Below are 12,662 nucleotides of genomic sequence, written 5' to 3' on the forward strand. Positions count from 1 at the left end.
AAAACAGCCTCTTCAATTTATGTCCAAAATATGAGGGTTGGTAGGAGGACTGATAAGAAATGCAAGAATTTTCTAGTGTCCAACTTTGCACACAACCTGACTCATCAAGAATGCACATTTTTCTACTTTTAGTGTACATAATTAAATGTAGGTCAGCTCCAAAGCGTCACAACTCCGCAGCAAGATCCAACTAAACACACAGTTACACACACATACACCGAATATACAGACACTACTGAAACACTCTGCACTACGCTGCTGTGCTGGTGTGTGAAAATCATCATATTCATGCACTTATTTGACTTATAAAAAGGGATTAAATGGAGGAGGAGTGAAAGATGGAATAAAGAAAGTGAGGAAAACGGGAAGTTGCCTCAGCTTTGTGCCTTGAGCCATATTGATCATTCTGTTTTCCTTCTCACATGAACACTGAGCATTAGTCACAGCTCATGAACAAAGAGGCCAAAAGCTTTGGAATGATGCCATGAGAAACTTGTGGATACCGTCAGAGGATTAGTGTACACCAGGGCCTCATGCTGGTGGTTTTATCCACAGTTATTTAACAAGATTACAATGATAGACATTCAAGTGTTCACTGATCATCACACTACTTGGTATAGATGAAAATGTCTTACTTTTAATTTAACAAATTAATGATACTTTTGGTAACTATAATTCTGTTAATATTAGTACAGAGCGTCTCTTTATTCCAGATAGTCACCATTTTGCTCATTCCTGCAGTTTCTAAGTCTTTTAAGATCAACAAGAGAGTGATGAAATATATACCTGCCACAGCATATTCACAACTTGCCTTAATCTTGTTTAACTTGTGCCAGCATGTTCTTTCATACATGGTGTGCCACCAGCATGATTGGGAGAGGGATTCAGGGGGTTTGCATGTTGTCATTTTGCCCTTGTCTTTTTGTCAGTGAATTTTTGAAGCAGACAAGCTGCAAACTTCTTTAACTGAGAACAGAATGTCAGAGATGTCAAAGTAGGTTTCTACTAAATTACATTTACACCAAAAATGTAATATTATACATCAGAAAATCAAACAGCATAAATGAGTCACTGGTGTGTTCTCTGTAGTTGTTGAGCTTTTGTGCGTCATAACCTTTATGGACAACATCATGTTAAGGGCTTCTACACAGAGCAATAAAAATGTTTCTTAAGTCAGTTGTTAAAAGGTGCAGTCAAATATTCATTGGGTTATAAAAGTCAAAACCAGAAGTAGCACTGAGTGAGGAACCATTTAGGAGCTGAAAGACAGCTTTTTGGGGGGAACTGAACCCAGTGATCCAGATCCCAGAAAAAAAAAAAAAGAATCCTCATTACTACAATGGTTTGAGTTTATCATCAGGGGGAGTGCAGACCCTAAACAGGTCTGTAGACCATCACAGAGACGGAACAGAGACTTGTGCTAACTAACACTCAGTTCTTCATAATCACCAGATACGTTGGACGGGACTGACAAAGTATGCAGCGTCAACCCACATAAACTCAGAAAGATCATGCAAGCAGCACCACTAACATTTGACTTCAAATCTAAGTGATGTGATCTGAATGTGACCAGTCTACATCTGCAGGTATACAGTCATTATGAAACCCGGTTCACTGGGTTTCTGTCAGTATTTTACGCATCTTGTTTTCACTGAAATGCACATGCAGTATCACCATCATTAATATTATATCATACATCGTGTGCGTGTACACACACAAGACTTTTTAGCTGACCATCTGAAGCTTGGGAAATGTTCCTTCACCCAGTGTTCGAGTGAACTTTTGGAATCTAAAAGACTGATGAAATTTTTCATCCGAACTCTAGCTGCTGAATTCCTACTGGAGTAATGGTTTGTTTTTCATGTTTATAACTCACATAAACTTTCAAAATAGATAAAAGTAAAGTTTTTTTATGAAAACACTGACTCTTATTTCCTTCAAGGGATCACATAACTGATCTAATGGAAGTCAGCCGTGTCTATTTAAGAAGTTTTTACAAAGTTAAAATACATTTAGGAAGGGGCTTGTAAACTTTGCATTTTAATACAATTTTAATGCTGCCATCATCTTCTGCTTGTCTGTCTGCTCAGTCCTTTAGGGCTCCATCTGTTTGACAGTGACAGGTAAGTATGACAGGTAATGACCTTACCATTCGAAGCCTGTCATTTACTCAAAGATGAAGTTTCATAAAGTGTGTAGATTATTTCTCTCTGAAAAACGCTGTACCTCCAAGGAGCTCAGGCATCTCTGTTACGCGGAAAATCTCAGGCTTAACGATATATACATCTCATGACACACAGCTACGCCCACATTTACAGGTGGCTTGACCCATGGATCATTCCTGTATGTTTTATTCATGCTGTCACATGAATGTTTTATCAGTGCATCTGCAGTGGCTCTACCTTTCTCTTTTAAGCATGTATTTTTTACTAGACTGCCATAGTAAATACACAAGAATAAATGTTGATCACAAGCTGTTGCTGTGGGTGTGTTCCCAGGTTATCAGCTCATTGCCTTTAAGTATCAAATTAATTGCAAAATCATTGTGTATTTTTCCACAGGGATAGAAAGATTTAATTAGATATTCAATCTAAATGGCTTACCAAAATGAAATATTCATGACCGAACACAGAAATTCCTTTGATATCCTTTGGCAATGCTTGGTTTCATATCAAGTGAACACTCATTGATAGAGGAAATATCAAATATTTACATTCGTCTGTACTGCCAGGGATTATCTGGACATTTGGGTAAAGCAGCACTTTAAGTAAGATCCACTAAATAATATATTTGACAGACTTTCTCCAGTGTAAGAAAACTACCATCCATGTCAAGCATTTTGTTTGGATCAATCTTGTAACATTGAGCCAAATAAAAGTTCATAACAGATTATTTTCTGTTCATGAAAGTAACTTTGTTGTGTTTTTAGCAGTTTAAAATGAAAACCTTGCAACACAAAACTACAGCCGGTAGCTAGATTTTGTGCATATCTATCTTTAGACCTGTTCTTACCAACAAATTACTGTCCAGCTTAAAATAAAAAAAGACTAAATAAATAAAAAAGAATTCCAAATTGTAATAATCAAAAGTACTTTAGTGTCATGTATGAATTGGATTGTTGCACTGAATTTCTATTTGTCTTTTGAATGTGTGAAGGCAATATATTGTAAAGAGTTACTGAAATGCTGAATCTTCACTGTCTATTTACAGGTAAAAAGAAAATCCCAACAAAAGTTTATAAAAGTTTATAAAAATGCTTGCAGTTATTACTCACAGAAGGCAATACACCGAGCCTACAAATTTAATCACAGTGCACGTAAAAAGGAGTGGTTTCAGGAATCTTTGGAGTTTAAAGTTTTGTAAACAAACTAACGAAATCTTTTTGGTACTCTAAAAAAAAGCAAGATAAAATTAAATGCAGGTGTTCGGGCTGCACAACAATTTTGTGGTTAGCAATAATTCTACACAGAAAAAAATGTCTCCTGTTTTTGTGTAGAGTTTTCATGTTCTGCTCTTGCACCTGTGGGTTCTCTCTGAGTTTCTTTCTCCTGCAGTCCAAGAACATGCATGTTAAGTAAACTGCCCAATCTAAATTCTCATAAATGGTGAGTTTGTGTGGTTGTCTGTCTTGTGTGGCCCTGTGATGGACTGGTGACCTGTCCTGGGTGTACTCTGTCTTTTGCTCATTGATTGTTACAATAGGCTCCAGCCCCCACCACTGATCCTAAAAAGGACAGCGCAGGTTTCCTTTTCAGTAATAGGAAACATCTTGTCTCTCCTGAGCAGGGAGCCAATGTTCTGCAGTGGAGGTTCAGTACAATATAGGTAATGTACGGAACATTCTAGTCCGTTGTATTTTGTCGACTCTAAAGTTTCATGACATGTTTTCCATCTTACTGGACCTCGTGCACAGGTGTCAGTTTCAGTTTCAGCCTCATGGACTGAAGTGGCTGATCAGGTAGAAACCACATAGCTCCCTGGAGATTTCACCATTATCATTGTAACCCCCCACCCACAGGTTTTGACCCAGATGTTGTTCACTGTGTGGAGACTTCATACCCTCACAGTCCCCCTGAGACGGCAGTAGCATCCTTGGCTGGTCACAAGCACCACCTCAAAAATGAGGTCACAAATTAAACTCTAATAAAAAGGTATGTTTCAAGGTCTAAAGGAGAAAAAAAAAGCAATCGCAGCTCAGCAAAAGGACACAAAGGTGTTTTGGGTGAAAGATGGCATAACACTGTGATTTATTGTAACAGATAAAGCAATGCAATCTGTATATGAATACACTATTGTACTGGAGCGGATTTAGAAAAGATTAAGAGCTTAAAAGTTTCACGTTTCCCATAAGTGTGTCCATTTAAATGAGCTCAATTTTATTTTAAGGATTATACTAAGATGACACTTGGTTTAGACTTGAGAATATAATATGAGTTAATTCCCTCCCAGGGTTTCAGTAGCTCAGTCAGTGCTGTTCTCACCCAAATTCCTAGGCAAATATTATCCATTGTCATTTATTTATTACTCTTTCTGTGTTTACTTTCGTTTTTCTGCACTGCTTGGGCTGCAAACCAAGTTGCAGACGAGTCATATGAGGACATTACAAAATAAGAAGCTGTCACAACCTCCTGGTCTAGTGGTAATAACGTTAAAACATGGTACAACAATGCTGGAAATGATCCAACAACAAACTTTTTATCATTATACTTGAATAAACACACACACACACACACACGAGGTTTCAGAAATTTAACATACAAATTTAACATACAAATATACAAATACAAACAGTAACTGAACTTTAATTAGAATGAAGGAATTTAAAGCAAACATAACCCCCATAAATACACAGCTTGCTGAAAAGCCTCGCAGAACTGGAGATTAGATTGTTGACTTTCAGTAGGATCAGAAGACTAAACAATTTCACAGTTGTGCTTCTAAATACAGTAAAGCCCTTTTCAGATGAATGATGCGCAAAAGGAATGACTTCATTGATGTGTTAAAGTGACATCGTTCCGACACTGCTTGAGTTTTACTTTAAAGTTCTATGAGACGTCATTCAGACATAAAAATGACAGAAACATGCAACATTTAGCTTTCCTATTAAACTTGCAGAGTTTGAAAATGTTGGTGTGGAAAGATGCAGTGGCCAGTTTTGTTCTGAAGAAAAGAACATGCCTTTGCTACATAAGCTCAGATATGACCAAGGCTTCTTGGGTGGAATCAAGAGCAACCTTGAGCAGTCTGTGGAGGATTACTGACTTCCACTTATGGAAGAGGAACTATACAGTTGGTAAAGGAGTAGGACTGGGAAAGGATGCATACAATGTGGTGTGTTGGGAAATGGAAATGAAGAATAGTCATTGGAAAGATTTTGTAACAGAGCCTTCAGTTCTTACAATAAATTGCATTTAAGGCTCTTTGATGTGGATCATTGTAAGGAAACTGATGAACTCATTTTCTAAAGTGTGTGAATTCAATCTAATATTATTTTAAATAAGTTTGCAGAAAAGCAGTGTTGCTCACTTAGACAAAATGCTGACATGATCAGTTGTTGCCAAATCAATTGAAAGATGTGCATGAATGGAAATATATTTACTATATCTAAACTGCATTTTACAAAAACAACTAAAACATTTGTTTTCATCTTAGAAACCCATTTTTGACTGAGCTCCCCTAAAACAGATTTCTAATGCATGGTGCATTATGGAATTATGTACAGACAATGGTTTTGTTTTTCTTTTACTTTCATAGTTGAAAATGTTTTGTATGATGTTAAATCTATTGTTGTTTTAAAAGTATGTGGTGTTCTTGTCATAGTTTATTGGTTATGTCCTTGAATTTGTCTTTTTTGGCTGATGTGGAGTTTTTCTGGGTTGTATTTGTGTTGATTCTGTTCTGTATATTCACTCTTCTTCCTGTGTTATAGTAGGTTTAGGTTCTTCCTTCTGATTTCCCATTTACTAATCAGCACCTACACTTCTGTTAGATATTCCATCCATCAGTGTTTACATTTCTTGTTTTCCTTTGTTCAGTGCCAGGTTTGTCTGTTTATTTGTATGCTCATGTCAAGTTTTTGTTTGCTTACTTTTCCTTCCTACTGTAGCAGCAACATTGATTTTAAACCTAACTAGTGTCCTCGTCATCTGCGATTTTACACACAGATCTTCTTCCCATCACCTCTGACAGTTTTGCCTTACCCTAATTAATATGGAACAGTACATAACTTTTACTGTACGCTTTATTGTATGAATAATGCAAAGAATGAATATTTATTTTTTGCCAAAATGTAGGAAGACCTTTGAAGATGTGCACAGACACTCGTAACCTTTCAGAATACAGTAGATTGCTTCAGGTCCTGGATGGGACTGTATTTTTTGTGTCACACTACTTTGTCTTGTAAGTGTCCTTGCTTTGATAGTCTGACAGAAAAACACCTGAAGCAAACTGATCAGAGCAATATTATCACAGATTGAACACCTATCGGACCTTTTCTCATGTGCATTCATATCGACATGTACAACCAACAAAAAACAAAGCAACAACCAAGTTTTAAAACTTTATTTAGGTTGTTGAAGAGGCCAAAACAACTCTTACGATGGCGCTCACAAGGTGACGTCATCCTGAAGTTATTAGCAAGATGTTTCATGGTGCTGATGAGCTGTAAAGACAAGACACCAATCATTTTTAATTTATTTTAAAGCACCACTCAACACGGTATTAGATATTAGATATTCAGAAAGCTCCGTAGCTTTAACTGGATTAAGGCCAGTCACTTATCTGCTTTACTGAAGGATTCCATAAATAAGCAGAAGATTACAATTACATTCTGTAATTATACATTAGGGGTGTTGTGCTTGGTCTTTGCTCATAATCATTTGATAATCCATAGGAATTTACAGCACAGTGTCCAAATGTCAACTTCAATCAGCGTCATACCAACGACAACAAACACATTTCATAACTAGCTGATACATACAGTAAACAACACTACAGCAACTAAAGAACGTAACTGTGCAAACAACAAATTAACTTTAGTCATTTGAATAATTTGTCTGAGCTAATTTAATCTATTTTTCTTAGTATTCTTGTTTAGATTAATTAAATGTGGGGGTAACTGACATTTTCTAAGTCTGTCAAGAGATCAATTTAGATAAAACAGTAATTAAAGTGACAAGGGGAAGCCAAACAGCTTTGAAGTTCAGCTTAGTTTTAACATGAATGGAAGCTTTAGTCATACCAGTGTTTTTACTTGCCAGGTTTTTTTGTCTAGTGTATAAAGTTTCTAGCTCTGATTTTTAAAGTTTTAAAGTTAAATGGATTCTCTTTGTACATGTGAGCTGGCTTTAGCATCAGATTCAAAATGTTTTGAATATTCGTATGAAACAGTTATAACTCCCACCCCACATAAATCTCACTGAGCTGCAACAGTTGGAGACTAGTTGGTGAAAGCATTTTCAAGGCAGTTTCCAAAATGTCTCAAACCATCAGCAGAAGGTTTCAGTTTTCTTGTGTGAGTTGCAGAAGCTAAAGATGCATGAATCAAAGGTGGGAGTGGCTGCCAAGGTGGGTACTATGTAGGTGGAAATAAGCAATGGAATAATGTGCACGGCCTAGAAAGCTTTTGCAAACAAAAATAGGCTGTGACTTTTAAAATTGGTGGCTCAAAATGTGTCAGGAAGGCTCACTGGTCTCTAAGTTGTAAATATTCAAAATTCAATGAGACTGTTCAATGAGGTCTCAGCCTAGTTAGATACTGACTGAAGCAGTTTACAAAAACGGTAAGTTTTGCTTTAAAAAGGTTGCGGTCCTCTTATCTGATAAAGCACTATGCATTTACCATTTATAAATACTCTTGTATGTTAAACCTTTTATCAATTTGATAGGTTTTTGACATACTTTTCTTTCTTCCTTTACATCATCTTTGTTGTTTAGGTTTTAAAAAATGGTTTTGTCTTGTGGTTTTAGAAGTATCTGATTGCCATGTGGAGAAACATTAAGCATTTTCTTTTGTCTTCCCATTGTAAAGATATTTTCTAAAGTTCAGTCTTTGTACAAGTCCTGTTCAGAATAAAACATTACCTTTACATTGTACAAACATACAGTAATCGTCCTGCATATGCAGATGATGTGGTTCTGTATTTTAAAAGTTTATAGTCATCCTGCTGCATGTTCATCTACAGGTGTATTTTAATGTGTTTTAAAACAAATTTTAATTAGTTTCAAACTGTGTTAGTTTTGAATTTATAGACTTTTTGGTTACTGCTTGGCATGAAAGCTAAGATTTTTTTGTTCCTTTCTTTTTGGAAATAAACTGTCTAACATTACTGACTGGAAGAAGAATTTTTAAATCATATTTATTTCCTGAAAGGGACCACTAGGATTTATTCATGGGCATGAGGCCAGGTCTTTTTTCAAACCGTTAAGTGCAGCTGATCTCTCCAACTTAAGAAGCATCATGCTGAGCTATCTTACCTGCTGAGTCATGACTCACTCTGTAGCTGCTAAAAATCTGTGCTCAACATACTTGGTACAGCTCCAGTCAAGTAAATGCCAGATTATATAATATATCTATGGTTGTTGTCATGTTTCCAAAAGCATGAAAAAGAAAAACATCACCTAAACATAAAGGTCTATAGTACTTTGATATGACTTTATTGTAGTCCATGAAGGGAAATGCTGAAAAAAGCCCAAAGTTTTTCGATTGTCAGCAGAAGCCTGCTCCAAGTCAGAAAGTCCAGTTTAAAGCAGTGCTGATGGTCCTCCAAATCAGGAGAGACAGAAATATTTATGCTGCTGCCTTCAGCTGGAAAACACAGACCACTGTTCTGCCTCATATATATTATGTTAGTTTATCTTTGTAAGCAAACACACCATTCATACTGAAGGTTTAAAGAAAGCCATCTACATTTGGTACTCTGTTCTATTTGATGCCCGTTTAGTCCATGTTGTTGCAGCCAGTCCTAACAGAGTGTTTCACTCTAATGATCCACTGTAAAGGCTGGGAGTCACAAAAACAAATCCAGACACATGGATCAGCTGCTCAGCTCAGTGAAAACTCACAATACCTAATCGACTTTGATGAGTAGATATTTTGTGCCTTTAATCAGCCTCCAAATAAGGCTTTAAATTTTGTTTGTTTTATATGACTATAAAGTTCAGAAAAAAGGGAAAAATTGTGTCAAAAATCCAAATTACTCTATGAGAACTCTTTTATGTCATGCATTTGGGAATGCCCCTCACCAAAATCTTATTTAAGAGCAAGGATTTAATTTGAACCCTACTGAGACAAAGTTACGATTATTTAAAGTATCTAGTTGTGATTGAAAAAGATTTTAAAAATGACCATAGACAATCAAGCAAATGATGAATTGTTTCTTCAAAATAATTTAATCAAATCTTCCTGTGGTAAAGCAATCTTTTGTAACATTTGAAGTAGGGTTGTGGGGAAAGCTTGTAAAAAACATTTTACTTGTCAAATAGCTCTTTGAATGAACTCAGTTTGCAGAGGTTTGAAGAATTTAGATTTCTGACAGGATCAACTTGTCTGAGCGGGGTCAAGACCAAGTGAATAACTTCAATCTCAAAACTCAAACTTTCAGCAAAATACCATTTTATACACGTTTACATCACCATCAGCTTTCCATTACATGGGTGATTACATATAACTTTGTGCAGCTGCAGCAGCTTGCTTGAGGTACAGCCTAGGTAACTTCCTGCAGAAATATTATGATATTTCTGCAGAATAACTGTGTAATGCAAGATTGACAGCAGTGTAAAAGTTTATAAAAATAGTGTTCGCATAAGCTGTGATGCAATTTTTGAGACTGGAGTCATTTTAATATGACAGCAATCCACTTTGGTCTTGGCCGTTCTCAGACTAGCAGTTAGCTTGTCAGTGCAGTCAGAATTCGACTTTACCTCTCCAAGCTGATGTTCGTTAAAGAGCTGTATGCAACAGGTAATATACTAATTGTTCATAATCTTACCTCAGAACCCCACTTTAAAAGATTTGAACTATCTCTTTAAGCCAATAAAGGCCTTTATGCTTTCTGAACTCCAATAATTCTCAGTCAGATATGATAGAAAGCCATACAATAATATAGTGTATATGTGTGTGAGCTTCATCTTTTACTGTGGGCGGGCACTGAGTGATGAGTTTGTAGTTTTTACATGTTTTTCCTTAATGGAAACAATGTGAATGAGCCAGACAGTAGTTATAGTGACCACTGCCCAAAGGCAACCTGCATCCAAACCATGTCATCTGGGTGTGATTGCAAAGCGTAGTGAAGAGCATTCATTCTCTTTCAGCAGCCTGAGGGTCAGTTTGCCGACAAAACACAGGTTTTCCATTAAGCACAGGCGGAACTGGTGTCGCCTAAGGTTGGAAATTAGGAAAGTGGGAGTCCTGTCTGTCACAATGTGGCCTGTCCCAGAACTCACAACACTCGGTTGGCCAAGTACTGTCATCCATGTAAAAGGAATTGACCCATAAATAACGACTGGAGGGGACTGAGGCTGGGAATATGGCATGGAGAAAATGGTCTATGATTTTTTTTTTTTTTTTAAGAAGGAGACTTGCAATGAAAAGTACAGAGAGCAAATAAAACTCTTACTGCAATGAATCTGCGTTTGGCCTAGAGGCCTGGGTTTTTCAGTAAGGAAGTAATTCATACAACATGTTGTCTAACCTCAGCAGGGGGTAAAAGCAGTTGTCTAGAATGAAAAGCTTGAATTACAATGAAGGACTACAATTTGAAAGCAGGGGATCAGATGTCAATCAATAATGCAGTGTTTTGTTCCCAGAAAAAGAGGACAATTTGTGTGGACAAAAATAAGTGTTTTTGAGTGAAAACTCCTAACACTTACTGGTTTGAAACAATATATATTAAAATGATGATGTGCCATGGCTCATCCCCAGCTCTGCTTTCTGCTCAATTGTCCTCATGCAAAATTTAAACTTCGTAATTGCTTTCGACATGATTATCAGTTGTGCGAGAACTACAATTTTCTTATGGTGAGAAGAGACAAATGATGTTATGAGTAATCTTGTGATACTACAGGATGTCACAAAATGTGTTAACACTCAAGATTTGTGTACTGGATGATGCTCAGCTATTACCACACCAAACATTAGCTCAATATTTGCAAATTTCAAATTTGACTAAGTTATAGCCATCTATGTGTTGGCTGAATTCATTGATCTGTGGCAGTCATCTTGGATTGGGTTGACTCCAAAAGTTAATGAGTGGTAGATGTACATCCAATAATGATATTCTGAAAGTTTCATCAAAATCTGTCCAGTGGTTCATAAGATCTTTTGCTAATGGACAGACAAATAAATCCCCAGACCCGGGTAAAAACAATGTGGCCCTCTTACCTTCGGCAGTGAGCGATAAGTATCAGTCATTGCATCCATGGTTGATTGAAGCAAGATTCACGCTGTTAGATTTTAAAATGTGGAAAATCAGCTGGGTTAATAAATAAAGTTTTGGTACAAACAATTAAAAAATGATAATTTGTTCAAAGATATGAACCTTCTGTTTAGTTCCCAACATTCTCACTGCAGTCAGTCGTCTTGCCCATGTTACTCCCATTGGCCTCACTGCTCTGAGCTGCGTGTGTTTGGGAGGCTCTGGGGCCTAATTAATCTTATTAACGACACCTGTAAATGTGTGGATAAAAGACCTGTCTGGAGAGACTTGTAGGAGTTCTGCTGCTCATACGGCTGCATTTTGCTTGCTTTTGGATTCTATTTCATGGGTATTGTTTAAAACCTATTTTATTATGAAGTCTATAAATTTTCACCTCTTCACCCTTTTGTCTGGTCTCTCCTCCCTTCTGCCCCTGATCCCTAACAAGCCTTCCCTATTCACCGCAGTTCTAGTTCTCATCAGCCTGACACATTTCACACGGTTGCACACATCTTGATGGTTTAGTCCTCTATTGTGAAAGGGTGGCAGTCGAAACAAAATTAAAAAAAAAAAAAACCCTAGCTTTTTCACATTATCCCACTCATTACTGCAGTCAAGGACGGATTAAATGAGTGAACAGTTGAAGCAAACCACTGAGCCCGAGAGGTGCAAAACAAAGGAGGTGCTGGACTGCATCTTAGTGGGAGCTTACAAAGGTTTGTCTACACCTGCCTGGACCTCTGGAATTCCCCAGGCTTTTAGAGAATAAGTTTCCAATCCAGCAAATTGATAATCCATCATTGCTGGATTTCCATGTGGACTGTTAGGAAGCTAGAGCTCGTTACAAAATCACATTGCTTGCACTATTGTAATATACTGTAAAAGGTTTTTCAGGGGATTTTCTTGAATCTCTGTAAGTGTTGTGCATCATTAGCATTAAGGAGAGTAGCTACGTTTATGGGAAATATGCCAGGTTACAATGAACAGGAATAATTTTGTTGGATTTTTTTTTATTAGGTATATTTTTTATTCATGAGTTTAGAATGCAATGCATGAATCTCAAACCTTGTTTACTCTTCTCATAACACTGTATATGCAACAACAAATATATACGCTCAGTGTTTATATAATCACAGCTGCCTACACATGTCCTCCAACTCCCAACTTTAGTGTGTACAATAACAGCAAAGCAATCAAAACATAGCGTACTTTATTGTCAGGTATCTGAAGATACAAAGAACGTGGTTA

General features: G+C 36.9%; 1 long non-coding RNA gene across 1 annotated transcript; it reads right to left on the minus strand.

The window, feature by feature from the left end:
- Positions 1–6,546: 6,546 nt before the first annotated feature.
- On the minus strand, positions 6,547–11,957 carry LOC119617295. Its single transcript, XR_005233525.1, has 3 exons — positions 11,538–11,957; positions 11,381–11,442; positions 6,547–6,661 (listed from the first exon to the last, which is right to left on the minus strand). It is a non-coding gene; the product is annotated as an uncharacterized LOC119617295 (long non-coding RNA).
- Between the last annotated feature and the right edge of the window lie 705 nt (positions 11,958–12,662).

This window comes from Kryptolebias marmoratus, linkage group LG8 (genome assembly GCF_001649575.2).
Source record: "Kryptolebias marmoratus isolate JLee-2015 linkage group LG8, ASM164957v2, whole genome shotgun sequence".
Lineage (NCBI taxonomy): Eukaryota > Metazoa > Chordata > Actinopteri > Cyprinodontiformes > Rivulidae > Kryptolebias > Kryptolebias marmoratus.